Here is a 15370-nt window from a genome sequence, read left to right on the forward strand (position 1 = left end):
GTTTTCTCTTATGTGTAAATATTTGCATGTGTACATATTTTTTTTCCTGGCATATCGCCAATTTTTTCTGTGAAATCCCAGGAAATGATATATGACAAAAACATCTATCTCAGAGTACTCGGGGAGTAACCCCCAAACCAGGCAAGTGGCTCCAGTAGATCCCAAGAATGACATCCTGGAGGAGGAGCAGTACTAGGAAAGATACTGTGCAGGACCCTCAAGGTCCCAGGCTGAGTTTGGACCTGAGCTTTAAGGATACAGACCAACTGTTTGTGTGTGTGTGTGTGTGTGTGTGTGTGTGTGTGTGTGTGTGTGTGTGTGTGTGTCCAGCATCAACTAAAGATTATCTTACCATTTTAATCCAATTTTTTTTCAATAAACATATTTGACATGCCCCCACATACAACCACAATAGTGGGATTTATACAGTGCATACACCCCCACACAAACAGACTCTTGCATGCCTTTAAGGCAGATCATATGAGATTGTTGATGATTGTTTCAGCAAGAACATAAGTCAGTCATTCCTCGCAATCTGCAGAAGAAATGGCACGCACTCTCTCTCTCCCTTTTTTCGAGTATCACATCTTTTACATATTGCATAGTACATGAGCAATCACCTCCTATCAGCATTGTGTTAATTGTGTATTCTGATGAATTAATGTGTAGGTGGAGAAGCCTTAAGTTAGATGTATGCATCTTATAGATGTTGTTACACGTTAATGTTATAATCTTGCAGTGAAATGGTCATTAAGGGCCATTTAAGACTACTTTCAGTTTAATTATTAACAACACTTCATATTTGTAACAATAATCAAGCAAATTAAATTTGAGAATAAAGAAAAATGCATTCGAATGATACAATACATGTAAACCATGCTCCGATATCACAGGGTGTGTATGTGTGTGGGAGTGGTGAGTGGGTTCAACAGACAGTGAGGAAATATGTGTCAAATCTCAAGGAAGGTGGTAAAATCAGTATGTGAAAAGTGCCGGTAAGACACTTCCCCCTCCCAGCCCCCCCAAACAACTACCTTCAATTTGCCCGTAAGCAGAACACTTTACCACCAAACGCTTCAGTGAAAGTTTGCAATGCACACCAATTACAAGTGTGGAAAACTGGTGGTTCTACTGGGCAACCCCCAGGTCTGAATATGTTTAGCCATATTAAAACGAAGCAGGGATTTGCTGTGTAAGGGCACGCGTGTTGAGCCTTATAAGTTTCACTTTAAAAGAAACTGTGAAATTGAGGTCAGAGAATAAAGTGATACCTGGGTGCAAGGAAAAGTTAACAGCTGTGATTTTGATTTTGCCCTTAGAATACATATTGACTTTTAAGATAGAGGTAGAAGTAGAGTCTTTATCTCTTACTGTCACTTCTTTTAGTCTGTCTCTTGCTGTCTCTTTGGTAGTCTCATCATAGCAGACTCACCCTTTGCTATCTCAGCAGCTATCTGTAATGGGCACAACATTCAAAGTGCAGCATTGGTGTTTGTGTCTAGGTGTTAAGTGTCTCGGCATGCCTGGCTGTGTGCGCATGTGTGTCCATGTAAAATGTCTTTTTCATGGCCTCTCTCTCTCTCTTGCCTTCTCTTTCGTCTTCTCTCTCAGCCCTCCAGAGTCGAAGCTTCCTTCCAGTCAATTGAAGCTGTTTTCATGTCTGGCACCCTGCGCTGCTGCAGGCGATGTTCATGTGTGTCTGTATTTGGGGCTAAGGAAGAGTGCATTTTTGTGTGCAAGTTCATGCATTTGTGGGCATAGGCTGCAGCTTCTTTGACAACATGATGCCTAGACAGGATAGGAGGGAAAGACTTTTTAATTTTTATAAATCAACACCAGCACAATTGGTGTGTATATGTGCCAGCAACAGTTAAATTATCCAGTGCAGTATGTTTAGCTTGTTAAGCTGATCATGTGAATCCTTATCTACAGAACATAATTATAGTGTATTACTGTGTATTTAAATAAGCATAATTTAGGGTGTCTGTGGCTCAGGAAATAGAATTGGTCATCTACCAACCAAAAGGTCAAGATAAGAACTCAAAAACTGGTTATGATGTAACGTGTGCAATATAAAAAATGCTGCAATGATAGAATAAAGGGCAATATGAGCCTGTGTGTGAATATGTGAATGTGCCCGTGGTTGATAAGACATGGTAGTAACAGGTTAAAACACAATCAAAGTATCGCATAAACCTAACAGTGCAGATTAGACAAAGATAAGAAGGATTTTTAAGGTTAATATCGATACCTACTATTTTTTTTTCTTTTAGACACCTAAAAATTCGAACAGATTTCCCTGGCATTTGTTATATGTAGTTATTTTTGAGTTCTTACTAAGCTAATATGACCATTCAGTTTCAAAAATGTGTTTTATTGTTACAACTGATTGTTTAAAACCTGATGTGCTCAGGTGTTTGTGGCGTTCAAAAAACATGTGCTGCTAACAGGGAAATTGCAGAGTGCCCCCTAGTAGACCAGCCAAATTGTATGATTTTGGTGGTGTAGGCTAAAGTACAAAATTTGTGTCATCATCCAAAGACTTTTGGACCAAAGTGTTACTCTTAATTCAACTCAATTCAATTCAATTTTATTTATCCAGCGCCAAATCACAACAACAGTCTTCTCAAGATGCTTTATATTGTAAGGTAGACCCTACAATATTACACACGGAGAAAAACCCAACAATCATATGACCCCCTATGAGCAAGCACTTTGGTGACAGTGGGAAGGAAAAACTCCCTTTTAACAGGAAGAAACCTCCAGCAGAGCCAGGCTCAGGAAGGGGCGGCCATCTGCTGCGACCGGTTGGGGTGAGAGATGGAAGACAGGTTAAAGGCATGCTGTGAAAGAGAGCCAGAGATTAATAGAATTAATCAGAATAGAAATTTTACCCAGGCCAGTGTGGCCTCTGGTAGGTAGTGGTTCTGTCACCAATAACACAGGACTGACTGAATATTTATACTGATCGAGTTATTTCTATAACCTAGTTAAACAAGCATATTTTCTACAAAATTAGCTTATCTTACCTTTTTTTGTTGTTCTGTTTAATGTTGTACCTGTGCAGTTGATGTAATATGCATGCACTCATCCTTTATAACCGACCCGCCTTGTGTACATTGTTAAGCAGGCACCAAAGAGTTACCATATTTATGGTGGCCTCAGAGCTTATTTGAAAACAGTTGTCTTCATTAACTTTATTCTCTTAAAAAAATGTTTTGTTCAGCATGTTTAGTGTCAGGAGGTGCAAAAACCAATGTGGTGTAATTCATTAGTATTAGTTTCACTGTGATGCATGAATTTCTTATTATGGAATTATATAATTAATATTGGAATCGATAAAAAAAAGTGTTTTGCTGTTTTATAAACATGTCTCTAAGTGAAGGCCTTAGTAACAGATATTCTAGCACGAGCGCTATTTGAAAGAATTTCATTAGGATTCTTTTTAATGGGGAGTTTTACTTTGTGTAAATGCTGCATTTAATTGCTTCGACTGTAGTGGCTTCAGAGGGGCATTTAGGCATTAAATGAACAACTGAAAATTACAACCAGTCAACAGCTACTCATTTGTGGCAGCGTGTGTGTGTTTTTAATATTATTTTTTTTAATATTAATTCTATTTTGTTTCCTAATTCTAATTTCCTAATGTTGTCTTTCCCATAGCAAACCATTTTGAAACGACTGGGTTGTATGCATTCAGACACAGTTTCCATCCACCTGGTATCCTGTTACCTGTTTTGATTGACTAATATAATTACCTAAGTACTGAATTTTACTCCACTAAGATGTTATAATTAAAATGCTGTTTCAGCAGCTTTTCCTGTACAGGCAGTGTGTCTGGGGCAGGATGCTGGATGTACTCCAGGCAGGTGTTTTCCACACAGGTGTAGTTTGTGACTTAATGAAGTTAATTACATTAATTGGTTAATGAAACAATCAATTATCCCATCATCCCCTCCCACATGCCATTACCTTCATTGCACTTTGCTCGGCCTCTGTCCAAATCCTCCTTGGTTTCAAATGATTTGAATGAATGCATCTGTCTCCTGGATGCATGAATGGATGGATCAATTATTAAATAAAATGAAGGGTAGAATGATGGATGCGTGTAGAGACAGCAATGTTAAACTCTTGGATGGAGAGATGAAGGAATGAAGAGATGAATAAAACAGAGGGAGGGGTTAACTTTTCATGAAAGCCAGAAATCCTGGGCCTGTTCACTGAAATATTCCATGTGCACATCAGCAAGCAGATTTCCTAACCTTTACTCTCTTTTGATGTCACATCTCCCATTCTCTGCCATTTTTAGGTTAATTAAAATGCCCCTGGCTTTGTGAACATCAACTGTAGTGACTCTGAAAATTATCCCACCCTCCACTTCCCAAGATGACTAAAAATGGTTCAAATAGCAGTTTTCTGTCCAAGTTTTTATAGTGAAGCCAACAGAGACATAAAAAACAGAGCACAGCAAGCGTCAAAAAAGCCTGTTTGACCCATAGACCATTAGCCATCCAGTACAGTCACAAGCAGTGTTTTTAATGCTTCAGCTTGGCTTGTATGACGTACACACACACACACACACACACACACACACACACACACACACACACACACACACACACACACACACACACAGAAACACCAATTCATCCATCCTTCTCTGAGTCATATAAACAGCTAATGTCAAACCAAAAATCACACACTCACATTTTATCCTCTTCCTCTCTCTCTTTCTCGACTTTATAGATGCCATACCATCCACAAACACAGAATACATGGATCCTCAGGTACACACAGGGGTTGTAATGTCAGGCACTTTGGTTTATCAGTCACATCAACAACAAGCTTTACAATATGGTAATTACCTATAAGCTTTTTGTATTGCACATCAGTGCTCAGAAAAAAGCGCACACTCTCACTGAGGGTCAAAGAGGAAATTAATCCCTGCATTCATATCGCTCAGATGTTGCCCCTTTAAGAAAAAACCCAACTTCTTTCTTTATGCTTCTGTCAACAAAGTGTCTATACTTTTTTTTATCCACTATATCTCTCTCTCACACACACATGCATATGCGCTGTCTTACACACTGTTTTCTTGCTCTCACTTTCTCTCTTTCTCTAATACCATTATTTGAACCATCAGCCAGAGTGGTGGCATTTACTGGCCCCGATGCTTCCAGACACAGACACACACAAACACGCAAGTGCGCACGCGTACACACACACACACAGTGTCTATCCGGGCAGGCTGCCCACTGCATGCTAAGCTAATGAGATTGGCAAAGTGCCACGTTACCAATATCAGCGGCAACCTTCTTCTTTTACGGAACTCACACACATAAAGGGGGATAGACACACACACACGGAAGACTCACAATCTGAATCAAACATATGCAGAGGCACCGACAGACATAGATGATGATCACAAAAGAAAAGAAACTCAACCAAGGGCGCAAAAGTTATGCCCAGAAAAAGATTTCTGCAGTTAAATATGGAACTGATGGAGATTAAGATGTGAGGGACACAATTAGCTAGCAGACTTTTATGTTGGAGGGATGACAAAAATCAGGATTGCATATATTTTGGCTTTTTCTTTGTTTATGAAATATTATCAAAGAAATTATGCCCCTTCCTCCTCAAACACGCACAATTCCCTGGTTTATATGCCTCTCACTGCTGATAGCTTAAAAAGTTCTAATCTTACCATGAGTTGTAGACTTAGGGTAATCATTTTTCAAATAAATGTCTTTGACTTGCACTGTGAAAAATACCGATGGTTCTTGAAATGTCCTATTCTCCATCCATCCATTTCCTTCCAGCTGAGCTTGTCCCAGCTCTCACAGGGCAAGAAACAGGGTGCACTCTACACAGGTCGGCAGTCTATTGCAGGCCTAACATAAACCGACAACCATTCATCATCACATTCACACCTACAGCCAATTTAGAGTCACCGGTTAACCTAATAAGCCCGTATTTGGACTGTAGCAGGCACAGGAAGAACATGCACACAGACCACACAAAAAAGGGCCCCAGCTGGTGGATGTCATATTCTTTGCCATGCAATTATTACTTAAAAGTGGATCCCTGCAATGTGGAAGGCATTAAATCATTTATGTTACTATCTTCTCATTTTTTCTGCAGCACCTGCCCTTTTGTGTGTGTGTGTGTGTGTGTGTGTGTGTGTGTGTGTGTGTGTGTGTGTGTGTGTGTGTGTGTGTGTGTGTGTGTGTGTGTGTGCGTGTGTGTGCGTGTGTGTGTGTGTACGTGTGTAAGTGCATCCATGCATTTTTCTAGTTTTTGCATACTTCTACCTTCAAAATAGTGGTTAGAAATGTCAGAAAGAATCTGACTGAACTTGGAATATGGTGCTATTGTTGGAACCTCCCGTCCACAAACAACACCAAAAGCAGATAGAAATCACTTTGCATTTGCTTCATTGTGCATGAAAGCACTGCCATGAAATTTTCATGATGTGGTGTCCCAAAAACTATAAAAGTTTAATTCTAAATGATACACTTGTTATGGATACAAAGTGCATTCCAGCTGAGAACAAGAAAACCAATGAGAGAAAACACTGGAAACTTTTTGTCCGTTCATTTGTTGTCTGTATCTTCTAAGGACCCATGTGAAGTGAGTACAGAAGAGGAAAGAGTGCATGGTGGAGAAATGCTTAACTTGGACTCCTGGCAAACAGAGCCACGTCGGTATTATAGCTTAATAAGAGCAAAAAGAATTATTGCTTCAGTTTATAGAATGCTGCCACCCCCAATGTCTTTGAAAAAGCTACCGGGTATGGCGAGCTGTTAAATATTTAGAGCTTCTTTCTGCCAAGATTTTGTCAGTTTTTGTCTTAAATGGAAACATTGTAATTTTGGAAATTGAATTGAAAATCCAATGTTAAATAAGATTGGACCAAAATGTGTATTAATGTAATAAACAGGATTTCAAAGTCAAATTTACAAGGAATCCCGTACTTGTAAAATTGCGTTACTGGCAGAACCAAATTATAAATCGTGTGTGTGTGTGTTTGTGTGTGTGTGTGTGAGGGAGAGAGAGAGAGCTTCAACAGCTTTACCAAGGCTTTTTGCTAGTGTCTGTGATGTCTGTCACTCTTTGGCCAGACTAACAATGCTTTCAGTCAGGCTATTTCTTCAAGTCATTCATCATTTACAGAATAAAATAAATGTTTTACTGGGGTCCTGAAAAAAAGAAACAGTGGAATATTGTTTCATTTGGGCCAAGAGCTGAGTGAAAGTGTACCTGCACTGGAAAATTTGCATAACGTGATTAGAGATACACAAGCACTTCAAGGAAATGTTCAATAGCTTAAGCACACTTTTTATTTATATATAGCCTGGATTAAAGTAAACGTCACATATTAATTACAAATGAGGTGAAATTACCATTGGAAAGTAAAACTAATTGAAAAAGACAAGAAAACAAACAAACAAACAAAAAATATTAAAGATCCTCAACAGGACATGAACCTCCTGCCTTCTTCTTTGGCCTCTGTAGCTCTTCCAGATCCCTCAGGTCATCTGGATCCGGTTTTTTATCAGTTCCCAGAGTCAGAACCAGACACAGAGAAGCTGCATTCAGCTTTTATGCTCCATATATCTGCAACAAACTCCCAGAAAGCCTCAGATCAGCTGAAACACTCAGTTTATTTAAATCCAGGTTGAAGACTCACCTGTTCTCAGCTGCATTTGAATAAAGCACCAAATCCACACTTTTAAGCTTAAATTTCAAAACTTACATTTTAACTACTAATTTTATCTACTGTTCCTTCCCCCTTTTTTTTTCAATTTTAAATCATGCTTTTTATTTGTTTTTGTTTTTTAATGTCTCTGTAAAGCACTTTGAATCACCTTGTTGTTGAATTGTGCTATATAAATAAACTTGCCTTTCAAACAAGGCTGGTTTTTCTTAATCGTTTCTGACAAAATGGCAGCATTTGATGCATTTGGATGAGAACCTATTGGACCAATCAGCAGGAGTTCGGTGCAGTCTGTGTTAAATGTCAACAGGTATAAGATGTTGTGTGACCCTTGCACACTTGACTATTGACCTACGGTCTTTCTCAAACCTTACTCTGATACTCCTGCATGATGTCTTTTATAGTTTCTTGTTTATTGTCTATTACCCCCCCCCCCCCCCCCCCCCCCACACACACACACACACACACACAAACTCAATTCTTCCCCAAGTGTTTGCATCGCTTAGCTTTCTTTGCACTCCTATTGGCAGCCCACCTCTCTGCCAGTTGCTAAGGTTACCAGACAGTAAGGAGGGAGGTAAAGTACGCAAGGAAACTTGGAAGAAGAGAGAGTGATGAGAGACACTATGTATGTGTGTGTGTGTGCGCGCGTGTGTTCTGTGTGTGAACTGAAGAGGGTGATATGGAACTGATGTCACAGCGTGGGCTCATTCTTTCTATTTAGATTAAACAATCATGACAGTTAAGTTTGAGAGTTTGTTACTTTAACTGTTTTAGAAAAGACACTGAGCCATCAACTTTAGTTTAAAAGAATAGAGAGAGTTCACTGTGCCCTGAATAAACTTTAATGCGTTCATTTGCTTAGCTTTTTTAGATTCCTGTCTTTGTGGTTTTTCCTTTCTTGAGCAAACGGTAAAACCGCATCATTAAATAGAAGTCCAGTTGAGTTGTTTTCTTTCTGTATATTGCTGAAAAGTTGCCAAAACAGCATTAGTGGATTTTTTGTAGTGGGCAGTAAAAGAAGTAATACTGCTAACTAGGGGATGGTTGCTGTCCAAGGTCCTGAATTTGTTCTTCACAATCGCTTGATTTGTTCAATTAATTAAGTGTCAAGCAGGATCCCTTTTTTTTGTTATCACGTTTTAGCTTTGGAATTAGAGGAGATAAAACCCACAAATACCTGGCATCTTTGCTCTAAAAGACCTGAATTTATTAGACCACCACCCAATACAGGTTTAAAGCTGTCCTAAATTAACAATATTGGCGATTACCACAGTAATTTTTCTATGTTTCTGTTATGGTTAATCCACTAGCATGCCCAAGCTTGTTAATTGAAATTATATTTTTAATGCTGCAATATCATTATTGTTGAAATCCATGAACTTTCAAATTTTCTGTTTTGCAAAAAAGCAGACAAGAACTGCAAAGCACATGATTTTTTTTTCATTAAGAAGCCAGTTATTGTTACAGTTATTTACTTGCATTTCTCAACAGAACAATTAGTTTCAGTGGTTGAATGCTCTGGTTGATTAATTACTGATTTCTCACAGAAATCCAGTGTGTTGGCTCAAATTTGGGTATAAAAACATGAAGCTTAATTTATTATCTGCCTAATATTTAGCAATATCATTTTTAGTTACAAACAAGGTTTTGACAGATTTCTAAACTATTTGTGTTTTCTTGTTTTTAATGCATTAATGCATTTGTTAAATTTGTTAAGCACTGTAAATGGTGTATTCATTTTCTCTCAGCCAAATATCACCTAATTGTTTTAGCTCTTTCCATGTTTCAATGTACACTATATACAGGTTTGGCATTTGTGTTTCCTTGTTTTTATTTGTATGCAGACAATTCTGTGTTATATAAGCAATGTTTGGTTTGACTCAGGCTCAGCAGAGGAATAGACTTTAGTATACTTCAACCTCAAAACTATCAGCTCAGTGACAGTTATAGAAAAGTCTATCCACAAAGTAGAAAACTCCTTTACTTTAAAACACCTGTTCAATCATTTTAAACATGATGCTCCCCTTACGAGTGAGCCTGTTAAAAATGGCTAAAACGATGTTTTGTTTTGTTTTTAAATTATTGATTATTGAATTAAATTGATAGGGGCTATTTCACACTGAGATCAGTGACTACAAATAGTAAGATAAAGCCTGTGTTTGCAGGGCAGAATAGGTTTAATGAAAGACCGTAATAGGTATGTGAAATCTAGGATCATTTTTAAACCTCCCATTCTTAAAAATGAAGGTATCTTTCCCCCTGATACTACAGTGTGAACCATTCTTAATTGAAGTGCACTGACAAATCCTTGGATTAGCACTTTAAAGCGAGCATGCAACGTCGAAACTTTCCATAGTCCTCAGGTGTTTGGGGCAGCACTGATGTGAATCTTGAGTTCAAAATAACTGAACTGGTTAGCATTGCTCCCTGAATGCATCTATTTTTCCACACCGGAGGGTTTGAAGTAAATACATAATTTCCCAACAGAGATCAATATTGTCGAATACTTCTCTGAGTTCGTAATGAGCTTCCCAAGGCAGAGGTTCCTGAGGTAACTAAATTTGATCCACACCGCTGAATTGTTCATTTTGTGTCACTGCACTCTACTCATTAACCATATCACTGTGACAGCACAGCCCCAGCTGTTGATGGGGTTCAGTCCTGTGAATTAATCATTGCCTGAAACAATCAATTTTAAGTCTCGACTGCTTTTGATCAATCAGAGTTGCAGTGACTTGGTTTACCCATGTACAGTATGTGACTGGTTCTGATGCAGTCTTAACAGATGGCCCCCTCTAATTAAAAGTACTCTTGCTGTCTGGAACCAGAGCTCAGTTCTCATCTCGTTAGCCCAAAGAAGTGATTTATAGAAATGTAGGCTTCAAGTATAAGGTCAGTATGTCAGCTGTTAGAGTACAGTAGGGATGTACTTAAAAAAGATTGGCAGGACTGAATTTGTGCCTCAGAGATCACAGTGAAGATTTCTATGTTAAACCCATAATGGACAAGAACTGATGTATTTTTATGTTTATTACTGAATATTTTTATAGCCTACCTGCTTTATTAGTTTAGATAAAATAATCAGGCAGAAAAAAGAGAGAGAAAATGATAAAATTGGGTTAAATTTGTGCTCAGAGAGCTATTATGACATTCAAACTGAAAGCCGCTTTTTAATTTTTTTTAAACTGTGTTAATCCGAGAAGTCTTCAAAATGTCATAATTGTGCTTCTTTCCAACATGGCAATCCTGCTGGAAATACTTTCACAAATTTGGAAACCTCCAGCATTCTTTTTAGGGCTTTCAGATCGTTGCCAGGTTTGAGCATGAACACCAAATATAAACCCCGAGGGTGGGAAAAAAAAAAAAAAAAGAAATAGATTACGGAAAGCAGTAATGTGGCCTAATTACACTTTTAAATTGCCAAGAAAGATTACTCAGAAATAGACCCAAATATTAGAAGATAATGGAAATGTCTGTCTCAAAAAGCAACTGCTGGAAAGAGGTTGAGGATTACAAAAAAATATTTTCCTCCATATTCCTGGAATCGAGGCAGATTTTAGGTATGGCAGGGATTTATATCTCAGTTAGAGCATCCATGGACCCTGCTGAAGCTCCCTGTAGAGCAACACTGGCTCCTTATTCCTGACTGCTTAGTTTCACTTCAATGCCAGCTTCATATAACACACTGTGGCTGTAGATGTGTATGCCTTTTCTCCTCCCTACAAGACAATCTAAGAAGTAATTGGACAATAGTTACATTACAAAGGATCATGTCTGTCAGAAACACTCTTGTATCATTTGCTGCAGTGTTTTTTAATGGCAGCAGATGTTCACTGTTGTTAGTTTGGCATCAAATGTCTTTGTTAAGTACAAAGTGAAGAGTTTCCTAACCTCAGTCTTCTACCAGTGTTCTGTATGCAAAGATATGTTACTGTCCCTGATTTTTGATGATGTTTGTTGATTTTTTTTATTTTTAGCATTTTTGCAGCTCACTCACATCCATACTCTCCCATTGTTATGTTAACGAGGGCTTTTTAATTTAAATAGATAAAAGCAAATTACATTAGTAGGAGGCACACATTAGTTGTGTTGAATCTTCTGTCATTGTTTATTAATTTGCAGTATTTTATTTTATTCAGATGCAACACGCTGGTTAAAGTGTCAGTCAGATGTCTTATTTCTGTAGTATTTTACAGCATACTTGAATTTGTGAGTTTCTTCTTAAGCTGAACAGTGGGTTCAGGATGTGGAGATGATGCCAACCACAGATAAATGGTTAAAGAAACTCGTCCACAGAGAGTAGATAATGATATGTCCCGAGACACTGTCACGGCACTAGTTGTAATTATACCACACTTATGAGAAGACGTCTAAGCTGTAAGCCCTACAGATGAACTTATTTGGTTGTGATCCTTCGAGTTATAAAATATAAATATTGTGAGCCCACAAAGACATGACATTGGACCAACAACTCAGATACAGTACCTGGCAGTAATGTTCCACTGCAAAAGAACTTGGAATAGTAAAAATAGCATTTTCTTAATTAAAACAAACCAACAAATTTTATCTGAAGTTTTGCTTCAAATGAACGTTGTGGAATAATGACATCATTTAGACTGGTTTGTTATAGGCATTGCCTTCATTTTGCAATTCTGTCAGCCAGCGGGTACAAAATTGCCTGAGGATGGGGGGAAAAAAGACGCTTGCTATGGGACATTTTTTCTGTCAGTGGCACCAGAGAGGGTGATGACATACACTCTTCATTAGTTACACCGTGCTGGTACAGGGTGTAACTAATGAAGTGGCCAGTGAGCACCTCTTTTGTCTACAGAACTGCCTTAATTATTCATGGCACAGATTCAACAAAGTGCTGGAAACATTCCTCAGAGACTTTGTCAATATTGACATGATAGCATCACACAGTTGCTACAGATTTGTCAGCTGCACATCCATATTGACAACCTTCTACTGGATTGAAATCTGCTAACTATGGCTGCAGTCAACTCACTGGCTTGTTCAAGAAACCAGTTGGAGATGACTTGAATTTTATGATATGGTGCGTTATCCTACTGAAAGCAGCAACCATCAGAAGATGTGTACACTGTTCTCAAAAAATAGGTTGGACATAGTCAGCAACAGTACGCAGGTAGCTTGTGGTGTTTAAATGATGCTTTGGGCATTTAAGGGGTCAAAGTGTGTCAAAAATATCTTGTAGACTACCACTAAACCAACACCAGCAGCCTGAAGTCTTGATAAAAGGTGAGACTCATGATTTCATGTTATTTAGACTAAACTCTGATGCAACAGCACTTGAGACTCATCAGAATATGGATATTTTGTCATTTTTGGACCATTCTGAAATGACTATGCGGGAAAATTCCTGTAGATCAGCAGTTTCTGAAATACTCAGACCAGCCCATCTGTCGCCAACACCCATGCCATGTTAAAGGTCACCTTTCTTCAACCTTCTGATGCTTAGTTGACCTTCAGCAATTTCTCTCGACCATGTCTACATGCTTAAATGCATTGAACTGCTGTCATGGAATGATGGTAAGGATTTTTGTCTGTCCATTCATATTTAAAAGAACAATTATCTACATACTTGAATCCTTGTATTTACTTGTTTGCCTAACATCCAAGACATATTGTTACACCATACTGTATGTAACTCTTAATTGAGCATACCCTTAGTTTTTCCAAAGTAGTGTGCATTGTTTCAAGCACAGGATTATTGGTAGTTGCTAGTCTAACTAGCATCTGAACAGTTATTAACTAGAATGGTATTAACTGAAAAGTTAAATTGGATACGGTAAAAAATGAACATATTCTCCAGCCTCCTTCAGTACATATTTTGCTGACTGCAATCAGCGTGTTTGCAAATAAGACTGCACTCACTAATGACACAGCTAGTTATAAGTCTCCTGGCACGTGAGATTGGGAGGTGCCCTGTGAATTTTATGGACACTGCCTGGAAGAAGTGAAGTATGCCCCTCAAATGCTAGTCGACATGCTTTAGCACTTCCAAGTATGCATTAAACATTATGTTGAGCCACTATTCCCTGTCTCCCGATTCTATTAAAATGGCACAATGCACAGGATTTATATTAACTCTAGATTCTACACTACTTTTGCCTCACTTAAATGCATGACAGTTGAAGAATACATTTAGCATCTCTGCAGAATTAAAAGGGAGCTACTCTTTCCTTCCTTCATCTTTTCAACGTATGACTTAAAAGTTTTAGTGGTTGAACGAGATTCCATGTCTTGCCATGGCCGTATTAGACTTTAATATTTTACTAAAGAAATCTGAGGTAGCACATATTGGCAATGGGAACACGGATGCTTTTACTTTAAAGAATGTATTAATGTCTAGACAATGCTATCCTCTGAACATAGCCTAATCGTGCCTATATAAAGGAATTTTTCTGTTTTCTGAAATAAATATTATAGCCTGAAAGATGTCAAATATTACATATTTTGACTAAGTTATGTCTATTGCGTATACTCATACAAGCATTTCTGCTTGTGTGAGTTGAGTTAGCCCACTTAGGTTTTGAAAAACTCTTATAACTGCAATTTGTGTCAATCATTTAAACATCTGAAGAAAAGACTGTAAAAACATATCTAATAAAAGGTCACAGTAAACAGTTTATTATATAACTCTTGTGTTGAGATCAAAACAGATGACACAATTCAATAATCTGATAATATGAAAAAATAGCACAAGGGCATATAATAAGGCACTGTACACTTAAGCACATAAAATACAAGATTGACTTTATGGCTGTTTTAAATTTTTGAAAACTTTTATTTTAGGGTTTCCAGTTCTGGTATTGAACTCTTTTATTGATTGATCCTAAAAAAAGAGAGAAGCTGGGTTGTTACTAACCAATCAGCAAAATCTTAGGGTTGTAAATCTATGTTATCAGAACACCAAAAAATAAAATATATGCCTCCTTAACAATGTCAATAACTCAACAAGCGCTGAAACAGCAGATAGAACAGGTATAAACAGGCAGAAATGTTCTTATTGGCCTCAATCCACAACATGTCCCATGATGCTGGCATCATTAAAAATCAGGAATCATGAAGTTGGTATACTATGTGCTTGCCCCAGGATGGACTATAAAAGATTCTAACTACTACACAACAAAACAAAAACAGGAACAGATGAGTAAAGGCATGTGTGTAGCACTTGTGCCCTGTCACTCCGTACTCTGTTGTTGTATGTGATAATTTGTTTACACATTTACTTTTCTTCTAATGCTCATAATGAGACCTAACTTATTGAATCCTCAGTTAGTTGTCAACAGCCCCCCCACCACCACACACACATTTAATAAAAAAAAAAAAGAAAAAAAAAAAAGAAAAATCACAAGCCCTCATTTTGATAAGAGGTGTTTGCTGAATATTCATGGGAATAAGTCCTTGCTGTGATTTGTGATGCACTTTTGCTGTTGAGAGTTGACTGGGTGAATCCAAATGGTATTGCTTGAAGTAGCAGTCTCATATAAGTCAAGTTTTAGCCTGACTGTACAGCACACCAGCCTTTTAAATGACCTTTCTAACTCATTGTATGTACCTTAAGTTTGTTACATTTAACACTACATTCACACATCAGTCCTGTGTTAAATGTATGCATGAACTTCC

General features: G+C 37.9%; 1 protein-coding gene across 4 annotated transcripts in view; it reads left to right on the forward strand.

The window, feature by feature from the left end:
* csmd3b (CUB and Sushi multiple domains 3b) overlaps positions 1 to 15370 on the forward strand; it is a 392628-nt gene that overhangs the window by 52112 nt on the left and 325146 nt on the right. The window lies entirely within an intron of this gene.

Source organism: Pelmatolapia mariae, linkage group LG22 (assembly GCF_036321145.2).
Source record: "Pelmatolapia mariae isolate MD_Pm_ZW linkage group LG22, Pm_UMD_F_2, whole genome shotgun sequence".
Classification (NCBI taxonomy): Eukaryota; Metazoa; Chordata; class Actinopteri; order Cichliformes; family Cichlidae; genus Pelmatolapia; species Pelmatolapia mariae.